The 22,050-nt window shown below is 41.6% G+C and overlaps 1 pseudogene; it reads left to right on the top strand.

The window, feature by feature from the left end:
• LOC109675429 (regulator of nonsense transcripts 1-like) overlaps positions 1 to 18,774 on the top strand; it is a 34,128-nt pseudogene extending 15,354 nt beyond the window's left edge.
• Positions 18,775 to 22,050: the final 3,276 nt, after the last annotated feature.

Genomic DNA, 22,050 nt, shown 5'->3' with positions numbered 1-22,050 from the left:
AAGATTATGTGTAATAATAATAAGTTAATATTTTACATAGAGATAGTCATAATAATGAATTATGTATTGTATAATTATGTATTACTCATTTGGTACATTCCTGCAGATTAAAGAAATCCTTTAAAGTTGAAGGAATTAATTTAAATGAATATGTAAATAAACTGGTTTGACTAGAGATCTACAAAACCACCAATTTCAAGCAGACATTGAGACTAATAGGCTAAGACAGAAGGTAATTTTTAATAAGTTTTGGGGTCATAAATCACTAATATTGGGAAATATAAATCTTTAAGTGCCTTGAGCAGTAAAATGAAGATTTTTATTAAATTTTATATACTTGATATCAATAAAAATGGCATTTTTTCTATTAAAAGGACAGAATATTGATTTGCTCATTGCTTAAACACTAACTGATGACATAAAGCCAGGAAGCACCCTCAGACATGACCCCTAATCATGAGTACCAAGTCACAATTTTGTAAAAGTTTTACTGAAATCTTGTTAACTGAAAAAGAGTCATTGAAAGGCTATGATTCAGTGGCTTTTAGTGTACTCACATAGTTATAGAATCATCATCACAATTTTAGGGAACTTTTATCACCCTAAAAAGAAATCCTGAGTGGGCACGGGGGTGCACACATGTAATAGCAGCACTTGGGAGACTGAGGCATGGGCGACTTGGTAAACCCAGTGAAGAGAAAAGTAAGAGTCTTCATACATTTTAACATCAGCCATCCACTTGCCTGCTCATCCTTAGGGAACCAGCAATCCACTTTGTCCCTATAGTTTTATCAGTTCTGGACATTTCATATGAATACAATCACACAATATGTGGTCTAGGTACTATTGTGACTGACTTTTCAAGGTTCATCCCTGTTGAGCAGGTGCCAGTACCTCTTTTTTTCTGACTAATGTCGTGTTGTATGGATGCACCACAAATTTTCTGTGTCCTTTCATCAGTGATGGACTTTTGGATTGTTTCCATTTTGGGATTTGGTTAATAATGCTGATATGAACAGGCACATATAATTTTTATGTTTGAAGTGATTTTATTCTCTTGGCTGTATACTTATGGGGGGGACTGTTGAGTCATATAGGAACTGTGTGCTGAACTTTTTGAAGAGCCTGTTGTATTCCAAAGTGGCTGCACCATTTCTCATTCCACCAGCCCTGTGTGAGGGTTATAATTTCTCCACATAATTTCCAACACTAGTTTTCCATCATGTAATTGAAAGAAGATTCTATCCTAGTGACATGAACTTGTACTTCATGCAGGTTTTCCTTTGCATTTGACTAGTTATTAATGGGATGACATTGAGCACATCTTTTCATGTCATTAGAGTATCTTTAGAGAAATGTCTATTTAAATTCTTTTGGCACATTTCAATTGGGTTACCTTTTTATTCTTAACTGTAAGAAGACTCTATATACCCTTGATATAAATCCTTTATCAGATACATGATTTTAAAGATTGTCTGCCATTCAATGACTTCCATTCTCATTTTCTTGGTGGTGTCTTTCCATGCACAGTAGTATTTAATTTTCATGAAGGCTACTTATCCATTGTTTTCATTTCACGTTTTACCTAAGACACATTTTCCAAGTCCAGTCATGAAGGTTTATGAACACATCTTCTAATAGTTTTATAGTTCATTTATTACATGTAATTATTATATTTTGACTTAATTTTTATATGATACTGTTCCAAATTTATTCACTTACATTATGCTGTTCTTTTGTATGTAGATATCCAGTTGTTCTGGCACTATTTTTTGTTGAGAAGAATATTTTCCAATTTAATTGTTCATCACATGTGTTTAACAACTGAACATAAGTACGTGGGGCCAGTTTTGGTTCCTCATTTCTCATAGGATGACCTAAATGTCAATCCCTATGCCAGTACCACATCAAGTAGAGATCTAAAATGAGAAGTCTTTTCCAATCACTTTTCAACATTGTCTTATGTAATAATAAAAAGTCAATGTAATCAAAGTCTTTAACTGCACTCTGTTGAGACATTTTGTTTCTTGATGGAACTCATGCATTCTTATGCCTTGGTGACTGCAAGACATGATGGGAGTTAAGTCTTATAAAGATGGACTTTATTACTTTACTTTTCTAATTGAAACCTGTAGTCTCTCTCCCATCACTTCCCTCTCCATCCTATTTCCATCATTATCGCAGCCACAGGATCTGCTGATTAATCTGCAGATTATTCCACAGTTAATCTACTATTAACTGAACTATGATTTATAAACTCATTGTAATTCATAGACAGATCTGTAGATTTTTAACAACCAGGAAGGGGAGAAGATTAAGACTGGCCATCAGGCCAGAAAGTAAGCCATCAGGCAAGGATAGGAGAATTATATTCAATTTTTTATACTTGAAGAACACTACAATTGTTTTACTGCTGCAAAAATTAAAAGTAATTTCATGATATTTCCTTTATTTTCTAACTAAGGAAAGGAAAATGATGTATACTACTTGATTACTTAATAAACACTCAAGATACCTTTCCTGTTTAGAATCAAGTATTTGATACCAGATAAAACATCTGAATTTGAATATTAGCCCAAATATTTTCCATTGTTTTTCAGATATTATGCTTCAAGCATACGTCTTCTCGGTTCTGATTTTTTCCTGCACCCTAATTTGAGGGAAAATTCTAAAGAGGCACACTTACCTGTTTAAAAACTTGCAATTGAAGGGAACTTTAGAAAAACTTCTCAATGCTTCTAATGCCTTTATTCTGGTTTTTGGGTACTTCTCATTAACATTGCCATTAATATTTGCTAGATCCTAATTTAAAATGAAAAACTTCTGAGTAAGTTATTCTTTGTCTTTTTAAAAACTCATTTTTTATGTTTATTGTTCCCTAATAAATTACCTGATGTTTAATGGCTTAAAACATTTATTTCCTTCTCTTATCTGTGTTTTGGGAAAATCATGTTGAGAACAGCTTGTCTCTGTCCCCCTCAGCCTCAGTTGGCACTGCTCACAGTCTGGGGCAGTGGGGAGAGTGTGGAGTCACATCTGAAGGTTTTTTCCAATGATATGTGTGGTTGCTATGGTTGTTGCTACTGGCCATTGGCTGAAATTTCATTAGCGACAGGCAGGTGGAACTCCTGCACTGGAACACAAAGTCTCTCTCTATAGCCTAAGATCCTCCTAACGTGGAGTTTGAGTCCAGGGGCAGGGAATCTGAGACAAAGACAAGTTCTGTGTTAGTGATGGAAGTCAGATAGCATCACTTTCATTGCACTCTATTCATTAGAACCAAGTCAATATTTGGCCAGTATGCTTCCTTGTTTATGTAATGAATGTTAAAGAATGACATGCTCTAAAACCAGCACAAGTGCCCTCTGGCCACAATGGTTTATATTATCTCCACTTGAAATGACAATTGTTTCCTTTCAATGCATCCTATAGTCTCAGTTACAGCTTCAGGCTTATGCTTAAAAGATCTTACCATGGTGATCATGCATGTCAAGAAAAGGATGAGGTACCCTGGTTGTGGCTATAAGAGGATAACCTCTTGAATACATCTCGTCCCCATAGACTTAGGAACTAAAGTGATAAATTATCTACAGCACACCTACCCAAAATTCTGCTAAACTGTTAGCCCAACCAATCCATGGAGGGAAGATAGGAGGTGCCCAAGAAGGCACTGATGAATGCTGTCACTTCTTTGATAAGGAATGACTCTTAAACACGAGACTGATTTCCAAAGCACTTTGCTATAGCCAGCGGACACATTTTCTTTTCTTTTCCTAAAAAATAGCTGGTGTTTGCAGCTGAATATGTTCCTCATCCCACTTCCTCTCTGTAGAATCTCCAATGTCCAATGGCCTCTTTCATTTTTACTGTCCTGGTCACTCTTAACCAAAACTACCAAGCATTATTTGTGCTACAATACTTCTCTTACAAGCTTTGCATCTCCTGTGAATTTCATTGTGATTCCTGTATTTACAAAAACCATTTCACAAATCATTTTAAGAAAAGCTCTTTACCTTGGGTTTCCTGTGAAGCTGCAGTAGGAAATTGCCTTTAAGGCTTTTGCATCCTTAGAATCCATCTGAGGACTTGAAGAAGCAACTTAAACCTTTCTGAAGTGTGAACAAAGGGTTCTATATAGATGCTCTTGGCTTCATCTGTAGACCATGTGCTCCCAGCACCATCTTGGATTATATATTTTCTACCATCGTATAAATTGGCATTATTTGGCAGTTTGACAAGTTTAAAGATACAAATGGAAACAGGTATTTAAAGCTTATAATTCCTGCTTCATTTTTACTGAAGAGTCTTTCTTTACCTTATCTCTCATGTCAATTTGCTTCCAGCTGCTGTGTCCAGGAGTCCCCTTTCCTACAGGCTTTGGGATCATTATCTTTACTGAATGCAAAGTCCTTCCTTTCAGTCATGTTAAGGGCCACCAGGCTCCCACAGAAGTCCTTTCAAGCCCTTATTTTTATTGTTGCTGTTGTTTTGGCTTTTAGGTCTAGAGTATATCACACTCTTAAATTATTCTTCTTACACTGTTCGGTAGTCTGATTTTATCCTATTACTCCTTAAATTAGCAGATTACAAAGGTACTAACATAAGAATAATCCAAAGATGATGCTAAAGCTTAATGACAGAGTGTTTTCCTAGCACATGAAAGGACCTGGTTTCAATCCCCAGTAGCCCCTGACGTGCAAAGAATGAATCCCAAGCTCTCTTAATTTGGATGGAATGCATTTCACTTTGATAAATATTTTTAATACAAAATCTTTTTCACACACCTAAAATTGCTCTCTGAACAGTGACTCAAAACTGTAGTAATCAAATACACAAAAATAATTGTCTTGATTATTTTTATGATTTCTTTTTGGTTGTACTGTGATTCAAAGTCAAGGATCCTACCACTTGAGCTATGCCCAAATCCTTGTGATTATTTTAAAATATATAGCTTAATTTAATTTAGACACAAGCCAAAGCTCAAGAAACTTTTGAGAATTCAAAAGAACATCACACAGAATTAAGACTTAGAAATCTGGAAATTGCACTGTCTAAAATAAGAAGGAAAGCAGATTTACAAAGTATACAACTTGACAAACACAAGGAGCTCCCCCTAGCGGCCTTATGTTATATAAACACACTAGAACACGAATCACAGGAGTAAGTCAAAGAATCATAGGAAATAAGTTAAGCTCAATAATTTGTCTGTAATGTATATCTCTTAGGGAAACATACTCTCAAGATTCGTAAGATGTGAGAGGTAACTGATAGAATAGCTCTTGAAAATGTTAGGAAATGAACATACATTTAAAATGTTATTTCAAGATGTATCAGAATATTAATTACCTTTTTATTTTCTTTTGGATTTATATAGAATTTTCTCACTTAATGTTTTCATATAATTAACCGCTATCTTAGACTTTCTGAAATACTCTGAATCATTCTAACTCAGATAGCTCTATTGTTAAAAATGTTTCTCATTTTGGAAGATTATTCACTAAATCCAAGGAACTGGTCCCCTGTGTCCAGTCTGGTACCTGGCATCTTTTTTTTTACTATGGTCATAATGTGACCAGTAGAGGGCGCATGGAGACAGTCTTCTACTCTCCATAAAGACATAGTCATGATACAGAGAAAGATTAACAAGAGGATGGAGTGAAGGTTATTTCACAAAGCGGTTTAAAAAAAAACCTCACTGTGACAGCGTGTGTGGAGGACAGAAAGGGCAACTCCAACCTCTGAGGACTTGGTGAGGATGGAAGGAGACAATTGTGTCAAGAGCTATTTCAGTGTTTTCTGATCAGCAACCCACCTGTCTCCTTCTGCCCAGAAACTGTTGCTCTGAGTTGTTCCTCAGTGCCAAAGCCTCAGTATCATTCTGGAATTTAGAGAGGATGAAAGCAAATGCTTGTGTGTGTCTTTGAGTGACTTTTTTTGGAATCCTTAAGCTCCTTTTCTAAGCAAGTATTCAAGCTATTTCCACTTTTGTGCAAATATGTATGGAAATATATATATACACATAGAGAATAGTACAGCATAATACATTAATAAATACACATATCACCAAATAGCTATTTCCCTCTCCTTCTTTGTTTGAAATATTTCTTAGTTTGTAATACCCCCAGAAATGTATGCATTTCATTAGCAATTAAATCTATAATTATAAGCAGTAGTCATGTTCTGACGTATATTTAGTGTTAGTACTCTGTTTAATTGGAAATTCCATTTGCTCTTATTGCAATTTTTAAAAAATGCAAGTCACTTGGAGTAATTTAGGAAAAATGGAATATCAGAATTTACCGTTTGCAATCTTCACGGGACTAGAAACAGGCGAGAGGAGGACAACAGCACATTTTTTGTGGAGACTCAGCAAAACAAATCCATTATAAACACTCTCAGAACACTGCCTGTTCCTGAATGTTCCTTGTGTTAGAAAACTGCTTAGTCCTTTGGGACTCAACCAAAGCTTGGTGGCTCCTACGTCAGGCCCAGGATCTTCTCGAGTGCACGGCAAACCATCTGAGCAGGGTTAGTTCTATTACGAGTTTTACTTTGAGTTTTGGTTCTCTGACATACGCCTTGTTTGTAGTTTGATTGACTGCTGAGTGTTAATTTGATTCATGTGTGTTAAGGTCACAATAATGTGTGTTAATAAAAAACAGAAATATTTTATTAAATTCCTTTAGGCTCTCATTTTCAGGAGATACTGTTTTCTTCCTGATATGATAAATGTAATTTTCTTTAAAAACCGCACTTTGTATTATGTTTTGGAAAATAAATAGGACTCTGTACATACACGTGTACTTTGAGAGGCTTTCACCTAGATTCTAAAGAGATTTTAGCTTGCTTGTGTTTCACAGTAATTTAAAAATTTTCCTGCAGGATTCCATGCTTGAGCCTCTAATCATATTTGAGTGGTTGACATCCAAACATGTATGCATGTATGAAAACTATTTTATAATTTAAAAGAATAGGAAATGGAAACATGCTATGCTTTAAATATATCTGTAAAACTGAAAAGATTAACTTCTGTTTTTATGATAAAATTTTTGCCATTTTCTTAAGTAATAGTAGATCTCTAATTGCTACTTGGTATATGACATTCATATCTCAAGTTTTGCAAACATTTATTGCTGTACATTGTTCATTGTAAATAACGTAGCTTAGAAATAGTTAAAATAAGCAAATATTTGAAATTTTAAGATGCAATTCACTTATGTCTAGTCTTGAATGATTGATGACTAAAAAATGGCTGTGATATGAAGAATATTCAGATAGCACTATGATAAAAAATCTGTCATGTTCTGCCTTCCATAATCTTGTGTAAAATAAACACTGTCCTCATGTCCCCTAGATACGTAACAGGAACATTCCCATGCAACCATGTCATTTCATTCATAGCAAGCATTCATTTCTGATCTGAAAATGGTTCCAGCAAGGACAAGATGTAATAATTGTAAAGTGGCTTAGAAAAAGAGTTCAACTGTGCTTGGCCCTTTATCAGATTTATATGTTTTAACATGTTTTGACCCAGGTAAAAATTACAAAAATGGAATATTTGCTTGAATCAAACATAAGTAAACAGCAGCTAGTTCTCACTGAATATCACTATTATCCAAATATCCATTTCAATCAGTGCACATTGGATTACAGCTTTGAAGGTGTTTCCATGCTCTTCTTAATGCATGGAAGAGTGCCTAATCAAGCATCAACCTTGTTTCTCTCAAGACTTCCAATAGTAAATCTAAAATTTCATAGGCAGGTTGGAAATCAAAGAGCTTAAAAGAGGACACATTAAGGGCTGACAGGGTGGCTCAAGCAGTAAGAGTGCCTGTCTAGCCAATGGGAGGCCCTGAGTTAAAACCGCAGTGCCACCAAAAAAAAAAAAAAAGAGTGAAATTGCCGGTGCTAATGGCTCACACTTATAATCCTAGCTACTCAGGAGGCAGAGATCAGGAGGATCATGGTTCAAAGCCAGCCTAGGCAAATAGTTCCACGAGACCCTATCTCAAAAAAACCTTCACAAAAAAAGGCTGGCAGAGTGGCTCAAGGTGTAGGCCCTGAGTTTAAGCCCCAGTACCTCAAAAAAAAAAAAAAAAAGGACACATTAAATGACTCTTATAATAGATTATAAAATAACTGCTAAATTTTATTTGTTCATAATTCTCATGTTTGTTTTCTATTTCTCTTAAAAATATGAGGATTAGGCTCTGAATACTGCAGTCATCTAATTGGGCTAATCTATGCAAAGGTGGTGACAAACTTCAAATACTTGTTTAAATTGCTAAGCATGGCACAAGTACAAAATGTCCTCCTTAGATCTTCCCAGAAAAATCAGGGACTGTTTCATTTTTCAAGAGAGTGACAATTGTATGCTTAAATGCAGAGATGACACAAAGGAAAGTTGGGGAGAACTGACCTTAGGGTTCTTTTTTCTTGATACTATATAACTTAGAAGACTGTTCATTTTATACTTTGTATAGTAGATTCAGCTATGTGTGGTTTCCCTGTAGAAAATCATTTTCTGAATGAAATTTAATTTTGAATGGATTTGACTTAACAAAATTATTTTTCTTAGAAATACAAAATTACATGAGTGCTAACTCAACAATTGAATGCTTGCCTCCCACGTGGCAGGACCTGGTTTCTGATCCTAGCACCCACCACACACACAACTGAATGAGTCAATTGTTCTCAAATATCAGTTAATAATGTGGATGGTGATGATCAATGTTTTGAACTGCAAAATTGTTTTCATATACCTCAAACTATTCTCTGATCAGTGATTAAAAAGTAATGTATTCAATGCAAAATAATACTTGAATCATGGTTTTTTTTTAAATCCTCTTAATTTTTCTAGACACAAGCAGGAGCTCAAGAAAATTTTGAGAATTTAAAAAAATCTCAAGTTGTTGCAGTACTAAATGAGTTGGAAAGTCGAGTGAAAAATTCAGAAATTGAAGCCTATAAATTCCAAGGTGAAGTACATTCAAACAAAACAGAAACAGGAAAATATAAGGAGCCCCATGAAGAAAAGCCACAGGTAAAAGTGCATGCCAACATACAGTAAACAAGTAAGAGAAAAAGGAAATCATGAAAAATGACTTATGGTCAATAATTTGTCTATTAGCATACCGTTTAGTGAAACAGGTTCAAGAGGTTTTTAGGATGTGAAATCTAATTAAATAATGTAATTTTGGAAAATAGTGTAAGTAAGTGAATTTTCTTTTAAAAAGTTAGCCAGAGAGCGTTTATATTATGCATTCTTTTTTGTTTTATAGGGCATTTTCTCAATTAATGTCTCCTAATTAAGCAGATCTCTCAGCTTTTCTCCTAAGTATTTTAAATCTCCCTAATTACCATAGTAATACTGCTTCTCAATATTCCCACAAATAGAAATATTATAGAAAACTATTCTTTGAAGATTCTGCCCTAACCCCAATGTGTCAAACACTGCTAATATTAGACCAGTGGGGACATTCTGACACTTGGTAACTTCTCTTGGCTGTGGTCATTGGTGTGACCACCAGAGAGTGGTGGGAGTCAATCTGTCTTCAGACATAGAGGTGGAGAGGAATGATGAATTTGGGATGAAGATTAATTCACAAAGTGGTTGAAAACATTTCCTTGGTCACTTGGATGGGGTATGAGCAAAACAGAAAGAGCAGAGCCCACCTTTGTTGCTTTGCAGATCACCAGCTCAACTCTCTTGTTCTTCCCACAGATGGTGCTCTGACGTCTTCCTCAGTTGACAAATGCTTAACCTCACCATGGAATATAGAGACAGTGAACACATGTTTGCAATCCCTAAGCTGGTTTTCTAAATTCAAGTATTCCCAGCTGTTTTCCAATTTTGTTTTGTGAATGGTTTTATATTTAAGGAGTACAACATGCCATTTTACGTAGTCCATATATCATCAAATAGCTACCATTTCTCTTTCTCGTTCTTTTTTTGAATTACATCTACTTCACCATACAGTTAGAAATGTATTTACTCCTAAAGAGCAATTTAAAACCTAAAATTGTATACAACTGCAATGCTCTGACACATTTTAGTGTTAATATTCTGCTCAATCGGTTGTTTTATTCATCCTTTGGACATGCTATTTTAAAATGCAAGTCACAAAGAAATACTTTAGTGACAAATGAAATGTTAAATATTTGCCTTTGCAACAATCACAGGACAGAATTAAGGAGTGCCTAGAGAAAAGCTAAGAAGTTTGTCTAGAGGACTGAGAACAACAGGCCTATACTTAATACTGTGTGCCTTTCTGATGAAAACCTTCATTGTAATTTGGGATTGAATGGAAGTTTCATCCCAAGAAAGATGACAAGCTGTACTAATTATAGAGGGGAAAGCTTGAGTATATATAGGTAGCTTGAGAAACTTAACTAACATTTGATTATTTTGTAGACCAACTTTGAAAATTACATAAACAAAATTTTGGTACAAAATATGAAAACTAGACAGCAGCTAGTTTACATTGCATATCATTATGACTGAAATATCTGTTCAATCAGCATGCATTGGCTCATAGTTTGATGGTGTCTTGTATTCTTCTTAATGTACAGAAAAGTAGCATTGATCTGTTAAGCTTGGCACAAGCACAAAATGTACTAGTTAGTTCTTACCAGAATAAACAGGGAATGTTTATTTTTCAAGAGAGTGATAGCGGAGTTCACTCAGCTATCGTAACGCAAAAGAATATCTGGGGGAATTATTTTCCCTTAAAGTTCAATTTTTTGTCTATAAAGCCTGTCTTTTAGTGAAAGAGTCTCATGAGATTGGTTTAATGTGAAATCTAAGAAAATATTGTAACTTTGGAAAATAATGTCAGCAAAGGAACTTCTAAAATGTTAGTGCAAGATGGTTTATTTTACATCCCCTTTTTTGGTTTTATATGGCGTTCTCCCACTTAAAATTTTCATATAATTAACCTGATCTCTCAGGTTTTCTGTCAAGTTATTTTGAATCATTCTAATTAAGACAGTCGTGTTGTTATAAAATTACTCATCAGCATTCCCATAAATAGAAATATTACAGTATAACTATGCATGGAGGATTATGTGCTCACCCAAAGAGGTCAACTACTATTAATCCTAGTCCATGGACAGTCTGGCATTGGCAAATTTCCTTGACTATCATCTTTGAGGTGATCGTGAGAGGGTTCCAGGAGACAAACTCTCAGCATTTCTCTACTCGACATGAAGTCATCTTGTAGACAGAAAGATTAAAAAGAGGACAAAGTGAAGATTAATTTACATAATGGTTAAAATATTTCCTTGGTCAGTGTGAAGAGGTGTGTAGAAAACAGAAAGGGAAGGTCCCACCTCAGATGCCATGGTGAGAATGGAAAGAGATAATTGCCTCAAGATCTAGCTAGTTATTTCCCATCACCAACTCAGTTGTCTCATTCTGCCCAGAGGCCCTTGATCTGATTATTCCTCAATTCCAAAGGCATCATTTCACCATAGAATGTAAAGATGGTGAAAGCAAAATCTTGCAAATGTATTTGAGGGATTTTTTTTTTTGGTAATTCTTTAGATGGTTTACTGAACACAAGTATTCCCAGGTTCCCCCCAGTTTTAGTTTGTAAATTATATTTATTTACATAGTACAACATGACATTTTACTAAATACACACATATTCAAATGGCTGCCATTTCTCTATCCTTTGAATTACTTCTCAGTTAGTAAACCCCTTAGAAACCTATGTACTTCCTTAAAACAAATTTAAACCTAAAATTGTATAAAGCTGCTATGTTGTGACGTTTTCCATTTTTATATTCTGTTTAATAGGAAATTTTAATTACTTTTATCACACTTCTTTGGGAAAGGCACGTCACTTAAGAGTCCTTCAGGAAAAAAGGAAATGTCCATTACTTTCCTTTCATAACCTTCGTGGATCTCATGAGATGCCAGAGGAGGCCACCCTGAAATTTCCAGTTAATTCAGCTGGACAGATCTACACTAAACACTTATTCCAAATCTTGTCTCCAATTGCACTTCTCTTTAAAAATCTTCATATTTTGGGACTCCACAGAATTTTCATTCTAAGAAGAAATTTGGTAGCTCCTTCCTCAACCCATCAGTTGGGAGCCTAGAGCACTACCTGAGCAGGGTTAGTATTTTCTTTTTTCCATTGGGTTTCAGATTCCTGACATAATGTCACTGAAATACAAAATTAAAAATGATTCAGACAAGCAGAAAGCAAAGAAAAAAGATTCAGTGACTGAAATTTTTTTGAGAGTGTTGACTCTGTAGCCCAGGCTGGCCTAGAACTCCTCATATTGCTACTCAGCTTCCCCAGTGCTGGGATTAAAGTCATTCAACAGCATGCCCAGTTAGATGGTGAATTTTGTTATTGTATTTTATCACATTTCTTAAAAAAGAGATCAGGATTCAAGGAGGTAATTGTGATCATGTTACAGTACTGTTATCATTTCATTAAAATTCAGAAGTTCAGGCTGGGTGTGGCTCAGCAGTAGAGCACTTTCCTAACACTCGCAAGGTTCAGAGCTCCATTCCAGCACTGCCAAAAGCAAAAAACATCCAAAAGTTGACTTAGGTCTTCCCTAGTTGAAAAAAAAAAACTGTTTTTTTCAAAGATAGCAAATTATGCAATTAACCCAGTGGTTGCCTTCCTAAAAATGTATATTAAAGGGATGCTAGTGAGAAGGATTTGCAGCCAGGCACATTACTGACACATGTTCGTAATAATCCAGACTCCCCTGGCAATATGCAGAATGCTTACTGTGATCACCTTCTCTCCGTGGGCACTCCTGTCCTTAGGTTCTTACAAGTGACTGGTGAGGAGAACTGGACAACCCAGGTGCTGTGTATGCCCTGCACAGCCTCCACAGGGTCAGGCCTTGGTTCTGACAAGTGTCACAGTTCCTGAGGTGGGAACTTCTGCTGGGGGTGGGGGTGAAGTGAGGAATTGGGAAATACTGGATGAGGTCCCCCTCACTCACTTAACTGGCTTTGGTCCCTGCAGTGGGTGGGAGGGCTTTTCCCAGGACAGGTGATGTCCTCTCCATCTTACAGCTCAGAGACCTGGTGCCTTGTCTGGAAGCCTTGTCACTCTTCCCTGGTCCTGTGTTTTGCACCAAGACTGTGTTCCATATCAACACGAGCCACTCCAGCTGCCTGGCCCAGTCTCCTGTGTGGGCCGTGGGTCTAGGGCATGGTGGTCTGGCTCCCTGGGTGGCGTAAGGAATTTCTGCCCTGGAGTTAGCTGTTTCAGCATGGTCCTGAATGGCAGGCACACTGTCAGGGTGGCATCCCATCAGTTCATGGCTTAGTCACCAGCCCTCTGTGTTGACATTTGCTGCTGTAACATCAGGTAAGGTCATGGCCTGGAGGAAGCAAGACTTTGATATGTAGTCAGGAAGCCTGTCTTTTGTGGAGGGCACAGAACCTTCCTACCTCTCCAGGTGGCAACCACATTCCTGGTGCTTTGAAGAGCCTCCACTGGGGTGGGACTCAGATATTCTTAGGGCAGCTATTAAGCTATCTCCTTGCCTGTAGCTAATGAATTGTGGCTGTTGCCCCTGAATGTAGACACAGGAGCCAGAGCAGTGACTGAACCAAAGCCACTGTGAGGCTGGAGAAAGGAGGCCTTTGGCAGGGACTGTTCTCTGTCCCCATAGCAGCCTTGGCCCAGGCCTAGGTGAAATTAGGGTGGAGAGGTTGGACTTAGGAAAGCAGGAACTATGTGAACCATAAGGTTGCCTTAAAAGTGGTTGGAGTTGGGGGTTGACTGTGCTCAGTGGGGCACCAGTTTAGGCAGGACTGCTCCACTGAGGACACAGAATATGAGGAGTAACTGCCAATGCTAATTGGATATGAGCAATACCAGAACTTTCAACCAGGGCCAAAAAGTGGTGGTGATAAAAAGCCTAACTTGGGATGTTAACTATTTAGCATTTCCTGGTTGTCAGCAACGTGGGTCACCTCATGAGAACAAAATGCAAAGAGGTGACACTGCACAAGGACGGGTTGCTGGTGGAGATGGTGGTGGAATGCTACACCTGTGTGGCTACCACAATGTCTTCATCTTAGGCTTCACTGTCACCAACTGAGGAGATGGCGGCACTGCTCTGCGGGTGTTGGACCTCTCCACTAGGCTGTGCAGATGGGTGAGAGCATCTGGGGGCTGTGACTGGGGGAGCTGGGGAACGCTTAGGGTGTGGTATGTTCACATTATAAACATGATTCCATGAAATAAAGTCTGCTCTGACTTTATTTAGAGCCCAAATGTGTGCAGAGATAAGATTTATTACTAGCAATCTAAAGGAAACATGATTGTGCAGTAAATGGTGGGGCCACCTCTGTCTGGGTGGTGGGTGGTCCTGATGTGGACTCTCCTGTCCTCCACCCTCAGGCTTGTGCATGTAGCCCAATGCCAGCCAGAGCAGAACTCAAGAATATTACCTGGGACAGCTCACAGTGACAGCCTCTGATCTAGGCCTGTCATGGCCGATCAAGGTCCCCTGCAGTCAGAAGCAGTTGCAAACACAGCAGATCACTGCCTACCAGATTAATAAACTGAAGGAGCTTGGAAGGTGAACCTGCCTCTGCCAGTTAGACCAGAAGGATGGGGTGGGCAGATGGAGTGTCTTCACCAGCATCCTGACCTACAAAGAAAGTTGGCTATACCTGTGGAAGATGGAGGCAGTAGGTTCATGAGTTCCAGGCCAGCCTAGGCTCAAACAACAACAAAAGACACACTGGGTCCAAATAGGACCACTAGCAAGCATGGAAAGAATGGGGGTGAGCTAGAGTGGCCTGAGGATACAGTGGCACCTGCTGGTTAGGTGAGTTCCCCAAGTGCCTCATGAAGGACACCCCATGGCAGCACTCCTGAATGCTTTGTACAGGACAGCCTGGACTGGAAGAGAAGCTCTTGTTGGTAGATTCTCCATTTCTTTTCTGAGCACATGGGGTAAGATGTTTGGGGAATGGCAAGGCAGCAGTAGGCTCATCAGACCCATCCCCAGGAGCCTGCACCTGAGCGATCAAGTTAGTCTGTGTGTAGGGGACTTAAAACCCAGGGAGTCCCTGCCCTCAGGAACTCATCCAGGGAACACCCAGGAGAGTGTCCCCAGGTGAAGTAGTGCAGTTCCTGCCCTGACCACAACCCACAGTGATCCCTACCCCTTACCTATAACAGTCCTTCTTTGGTCCTGGATGTTTAAGACTTGGTGATAATATTATTTCTAATGACAAGGTCAGAGGTTTTGGCAGCACCCATTCAACAAGAAGTCTTACATAGGCTCTTGCCTTTACTGTAAACACAAGTCAAAATGCTATTTAAAGCATTGCTAGCCTCATCCTTTTTCATTGGGTTTGCAACTTACCAGTAACCTCTTCGTTTCCAGGTACTGACTATACTGCCCAAAAGCCCCAAGTCCACTGAGGGGACTGAGCACCTGGGGAGGGCTGTGTGGTGATGTCAGTCCAGCTCAGGGGGACCAGGATATAGGAAATGAGCCTCTCCAGCCATGGCTCCCAGGGAGAAGCCTGTGTTTTTCATGGCAGCCTGGGAGAGGGTTTGGGTGTTCCTTGCTTCATGTAGTCTCAGAGAAGTAGCCAGCCAGAAGGAGACTTTGTGGTGGATCCATTTGTCATGATGGGTTCCTGGGGCTCTGCAGGCAGATTTGCAGGAACTAGAGCAGTAAGAGTGCAGTTCAGGTTTAGGCACACAAAAGGCTTTCAGGGAACAGCAGGAGTTGATCTCCAACCAGCATCTGGCTCTCTATGCAGCAGGGTGGACACTTATCTCTGCCTGGAATGGAACTGGGCACCTCCATCTAAAATGCACATGGGCTTGCCCTGTTGTGGGGTACTATGTCTCTTGGGGCCTTCTGTGGGGTTCCTCGTTTGCATATTAGAAAACTGGGCAAGCACAGTGTTGTTCTTGCTTTGTTGAGAAATGCCCGGCCACCTTGGAGCACCTGGAGTAGACAGGGATGGATGAGAAGCAGCAACACGCACTGTGCTGCTGCAGTATGAGGATGCCTACCAATCCAGAACATCTTCAGCCCCTGGTCAAGCCGGAGGAGGACCACAAAAAGAAGCTGAAGGAATTGCAGGTGATGTGGTGTGCAGGCCTCAAGGTGTAGCCTTAAACAAGTCTCTCGTAGGTGGCGACGTCTCCATCCGAGGCCCCAACTGGATGGAATGTGGGCATCAGCCTGGCACAGCAGGTACCAGCCAGCGTGTTTCCTGTTCTTAAAACCAACTGCAATCCCTCACGATCTGGTTCACAGCTTTGTCCACAGCTACAAGACCTTGTGCCTAGTCCCTACAATGACCAGTGAAAGGTAGCCCCAGAGCCATCAACTTCCTTCTCTTCCTCTGCACCAGGTTCTTGCTCATGACCAGGAAGAAGCTGCCTCCAGAGGGTGTCATGTTGGGGTATGGCATTGTTTGCTGTGAAGTCTGCTGATGGGGACACCTGCATAGCTTCTCTCCCAGTTGTGCGCAGGCTGTCAGTGCTGCTCACTTCATCCCAAAGCCAGAGTGCAGAGCTGCTGTGTGGCCTTCTTGCAATTCACAGCCAGCGGCAAGCTGGACACATGGAGTCCAGGCCCATGTCTGTGTCGAGGGCTGAACAGGGCTCTTTTTTCATGTGTTCAGACAAGTAACATTATGTTCAGGTGGGGCCTCGCTCTTAACAAGAAGAGAATCGCCTACTTCACTTTGCCCAAGACTGACTCTGAAATGAGGATTTAGTCATAATTAGATAAAGAGGTGATTTCAAGCTTTAAATTATTTGTGACCAATAAGTTTATTTCCACCTTTGATTTGAACTCTTCATGGTAGAAAGCACAACACATTAAAAGTGCTGACTTTCTTGCTTCCACCCTAAGACTTGCAGCTCGTGCAGGGGGCTGAGGTTTGCCTGAGGTACAAAGGGGACCCGGCACCCCTGTGGAAAAGGTATCAGCCACATCATCAAGGACCCAAATAGTATCTTTCATGTGTGCAGGGCTGGGCCAGTGGGGGGAAAGTCATAGGACCATGGGTGCTGAGTGTGGTGTGAGGTCATGGGTGGTGGTTAATTTGACTTTTAGCTGCACTGAGGAAAACCCCAGACCCTTCTTAACCTTGGCTGAGAAAGGCAAGCGTGTGCATGTGTCCTCTCTGCCCATGTGGAGCTCCAAATTGATGACCCCTTATAAACCTAGGTCAGAAGACAGTCCCACTCCATTCCTCTTCGTGTGATTGAGTGTGTGTGCAAGACTGAGAGTGGGAAGTGACTGGGCTCACTGTGATGGCAGAAGCTGTCAGCTGGTCTACCACTCTCTGGCTGTGCTTTGGCTTTGTTCACTGTCAGTACTGCAGGGGAGGGTCTTGTAAACCACCAAGTAAAGACTGCAAACCAAGGCTCCTGAGAGAGGTGGCTTTAGACAAGAAAGTAGGCTTAACACAGCAGCCAGATTACAGTGATGGGATCACCATTGAGCTCTGCAGCAGCATGGGCTCACCCAGGGAGGTCACCCACAACTTCCAGGTAGATTTCCTGTAGAAGTTGACCTTGTTCAACAGGTACATCTGCTCTCTTTACTCAGGCAGTCCTGCCCTCTGATTTACAGTCACTTGCTGTGGTCAAGGCCACTGTCTTCCACGCCCAGGATGTATGATCACTGTCTTGTTATGGTAGTCAGAGATACACCTCATAGCAGTGCATGTCACCAACCCAGTGCTCACCTCACAGGATGCAGTGTGTTGAAATGAAAACATTTGCTGTGGACAATTCTGTTTCAGGCTACAAGATACTTGGCTATGAGTTGGAGGACATTTTAATCAAAATCAGCTGCTGACAGGAGCAATGACTCCCCAACCTCAACCACTGTTATGTTCACAACAAGGCCTCCCTATGTGGCCATGTGGCCTTCAGGGAGGGCTCCTAGCAACTGCTTCCCTAACTGTCATGTGGCCTTGCAGGTGTACATCGTGAAGACTGTGATGCAGAGACCATGATGCCTAATCCAAGCCCACCGGGCACTGGCAAGATGAGGACATCAGCCACTGTCATCTACCAGCTGGCTCAGCAGGGCAATGGGTAGGATGTGCATCCCTGGGGGTGAGACCCAGTGTCAGGGTGGTGAGACAGTGAGGGTGTTCCATAGGCCTGACACTCTGCATTTTCCATTACTGATATTAGATCCCACCTTTGTGGGCCTGCTTCTGTCATAATTCAATAATGGCCCATGTGTCATGAGTGCCATTGTGCTTGTGCCTCTCAGAAGCCTGAAGGTCCTGCATAGTGTGGATAGGCAGGAGCAGACGTGGAATGTAGCTGCTAGCAGCTCTTCTCATGACTCAGAACTGTTAGGGCTGGGCAGAGAGACAGGAAGCTCAGACTTCCGTCAGGGCTTCTGCTCCTTGGACATCACGATGCTCCCACCTGTGGTCACTGTCCCAAGGTGGCCCCACTGCCTGTGAGAGAAAAGTGGCAGTCTTGGGTCATTAGCATGAATGGAATTTCCTCTGGGGAAGTGCTGAGATGTTTGCATCTCATACCAGACCTGTGTTGATATGTACTTTAAATAATGAAGCTGTGGATCAACTGACCAAAGGTCCACCAGATGGGACTGAAGGGCTTCAACCTGTGTGCCAAGAGCCATGAGGCCATCAACTCCATGATGTTCTTCCTGGCCCTGCACAACCAGATCAGGAATTTGGGCAGGTGAGTGAGCCTGGGGCTCAGGCACAGCCTGGTGCATACTGAACGCCACCTGCCAACCCACCATTTCTTGCAGAATGCCAGAGCAGCAGCTTCTGCAGCAGCTGAGGAGGTGTTGGTGGAGCTGTCATCTGTGCATGAGAAGTGGTACCACATCCTCTAGCACCCAGCTGAAAGACAGCTGCTGAAGGTTAGCCCGTACCTGGACCTGTTCCTCTGGTCCAAGCAGGTGCAGGTCCACCTCTGCTGCAGACTTACCAAGGAGCCATCATGAATGGTCCTGCACCTCCCTGCTATGTGGGGTGATGCTCGCAGGGAGGCAAGAATGACTGAGGCCCTTGAAGGGAACTCATGGGCCCACTTGCCTGTGCTGCACACTCAAAGCTTGGCCCTGCTGGGTCCTGAATGCAGATGCAGTTTTGTGGCCTGGTGCTACTCATGTCACAGTATGTGTGGATCAGGTTTCTTGTCCATGTTTACTGCTTACAATCGAATGCCTTGGTTGTGGGATGTAGATCCAGGGCCCCTCATCCCTGCTAGGGCCATTTAGGCCATTTCATACCTGACAGTTTCTGTTTGTGTGGACCTCTTGCACCACAGCTGATCCTCATGGTGACCACTGCCAGCTGAACCCAGTGATGATGTGCAAGAAGGCAGCCAAGGCTGGGCCACTGCAGTCACAGTCCCTCTGAACTCCCAGAGGTGCTTGGCATCTGGTCCAACTGCCTGCAGGTTCAGTACGGGATGCACTCCAACCTCAGTGCTTCCCATCCAATCTCAATATCATCTATGAGAGCTGCTGAATGGTTTCACTACAGGTAATGGACTGGGCAAAGGCAGGGTCTTCTGGCAAAAGGAGATACAAAGGACACATGGTCAGTTAGGAAGAAACTGCCAAGACATTGCACCTTAAGAAGTTTCAATAGTAGCTGCTGTGGGGAGGAGTGTTGGGTGTGAGGTCTCGGCGGGATACATAAGGAGAACCCCTATATGTGGCTGTGGGACTCCAATGTCCTCCATGAAACTCAGTCACTACCTGGGAATTCCAATCAGTGACCACATGTCTCAACCACAGCAGCAGGGCAGGAGTCACAGCACTAACTTCCAAGACCAGGCTGTGTGCTGGGTGGTGAGTTTACTGCTTTATGAAGCTGAGTGGCTCCCAAACTATGAAACCCCAGAAGAGACCCAAGGTCCTCTGTGGGTTTCCCTGTATCAACTGCTCAACTGTGCCATGTCACTGACGGGAACTGGCCAGATATGTGGCAAAACTGTGTCAGACCTTGATGTTACAGTACTGCACTCTCAGAAACACCTTGATGATGGGAATAGTGTTTCTCACTAAATCCAGAGTGACTGCACTTACAACCTTCAATGTCTCAAGACGGAAGTGCTGTGAGACACCTGGGGTGTATAAGATCCTTGACAGAGGGACTCAGATACGCTGCTTATTCACACTGCAGTACTGCACAAACATCTTCCAGAAAATGACTAAAGCATACTTGTCACTTCAAGTACAACAGCTGGCAGTGCTTGTCACCAACAATAAAATCTGAGGTCTGTTCTGAAAGAGAAAAGTATCTTTTTAGTGCCTATTGACTCCTAGTGGTGGCATGTGGAATGTCTTTACCATAATCTGAGATGTGTCTACTTTGGAGGATCCACTTGATGGATCCAAGGAGTGTTACATAGCCACATGGGACCCAAGGACCCACCCACTATGTGGGTGTGAATAAGTAGGGTGGACTCAGCCTGCAGGAACAGCCACTTTGAGCCATGTTGCAGCATTGGGAAGAGACACTGTCATCCAGGAAGGTTTGAAACCACTTGCTATCTTCTAACCTCACATATCCATCTCAGTGCCCCAGCTTGCCTCCAGTGCTTGAATGCATCACAGGATGCCACACAGAAGCCCATCCTGGCCCAGCTATCTTTCATTCAGCCAAACAGTAAAGCAACTTGTAAATATGGAGAACAAGGCTAGCCTTCTCACTAAAGTCAGTTTTTGGAGCATTAGTTATTTTTTATAAAAAATTTTTATCTCACATGTATAGGTTTATCGTCTAGTGAGTATGTACTTTAAACATTTAAGTTGGAAAGTGTCATCATTTGTACAAATAGAAGCTCCTCAGAGCATAAAGAGATCCTGCTGGGACCAGCCTTCAAGAGCCTCTTCAGTCTGTGATGTGAATGTACTGAGTCCCACTTCTAGATGAGGAAACAGAGTCTCCAAGCTTGTATCATCCAGGGCTATGGTGCTGCCAAAAGGTTTGGGTCCTGGCTAGTACAGTGCCGTCCCTGTGGCCTGACTAGGAAGGAAGATGTGGCTTCCTCAAGACCCAACCTCTTAGTTAGCTCTCTTTGTTGTCCTTTGTTGCACATGGTTAACACCCACTCATCACATTTCCAAAAGTTCTCTATGAAGTATAAGCAAAACCACAGCTATGGCCACACTTGGTGTGGACTCACAGTGTACATACACCTGTGTGACCAGCACCTAAACCTTCAAACAGATCCTGACCTGCTCCCAGAAGCAACCTTATCCCTGCAGTGACCACCATCTAGGGCCATGCTGAAATCAGTGACCACCATCCCGGGCCAGAGTGGAGCCAGTGAATACCATCCAGAAACATGCCAAAGCCAGTAACCACTGGAACATGCTGGAGCCATCCAAGGTCAGGCTGGTGCCAGTGACCACCATCCAGGGTCAGAGTGGAGCCAGTGAATACCATCCAGAAACATGCTGAAGCCAGTGACCACAATTCAGAACATGCTGGAGTCAGTGACTACCATCCAGGGTCAGGCTGGTACCAGTTCAGGCTGAAACCCATGACCACCATCTAGAAATATGCTGGAGCCAATGGCCATTATCTAGGATAGTGATGGAGGTAGTGACCAACATCTAAGGCCATGCTGAAGCCAATAAACATTATCCAGAAGTGTACTGGAATCATGAACCTCTGTCCAGGTCCATACTAGACCCTGTGACCACCATCCAGGACCACAATTAAGGTAGTGACAAATAACCAAGGCCATGTTGGGGCCTATAACCATCACCTATGAACATGCTTGAGCCAGTGACCCCTATCCAGGGACATGCTGGAGCATGTCCCACCTAGGCTGCCTGGAGCCTAAGCCATGTGTAAGACTCAGAGCAGATGCTGGAGCTGAGAGACCAGTAGAAGCTCTGGGCTACAGCTGGAACTCACCCAGCTTGCTCCACTTGCTTCATATACTCAACATAAAGCCTCCTACAGGGTGTCTTGCATGTCCATCTGTGTCAGCATTAGGCTACTTCTGCCCATGGCTGGAAAATGCCAGTGGAGCAGGCAGATGCCTATGAATGGACCAG

Source organism: Castor canadensis, chromosome 8 (assembly GCF_047511655.1).
Source record: "Castor canadensis chromosome 8, mCasCan1.hap1v2, whole genome shotgun sequence".
In the NCBI taxonomy this organism is placed as follows: Eukaryota; Metazoa; Chordata; class Mammalia; order Rodentia; family Castoridae; genus Castor; species Castor canadensis.
The sequence above is the reverse complement of the archived record's forward strand: the minus strand, read 5'-3'. Positions and strand labels throughout refer to the sequence as shown.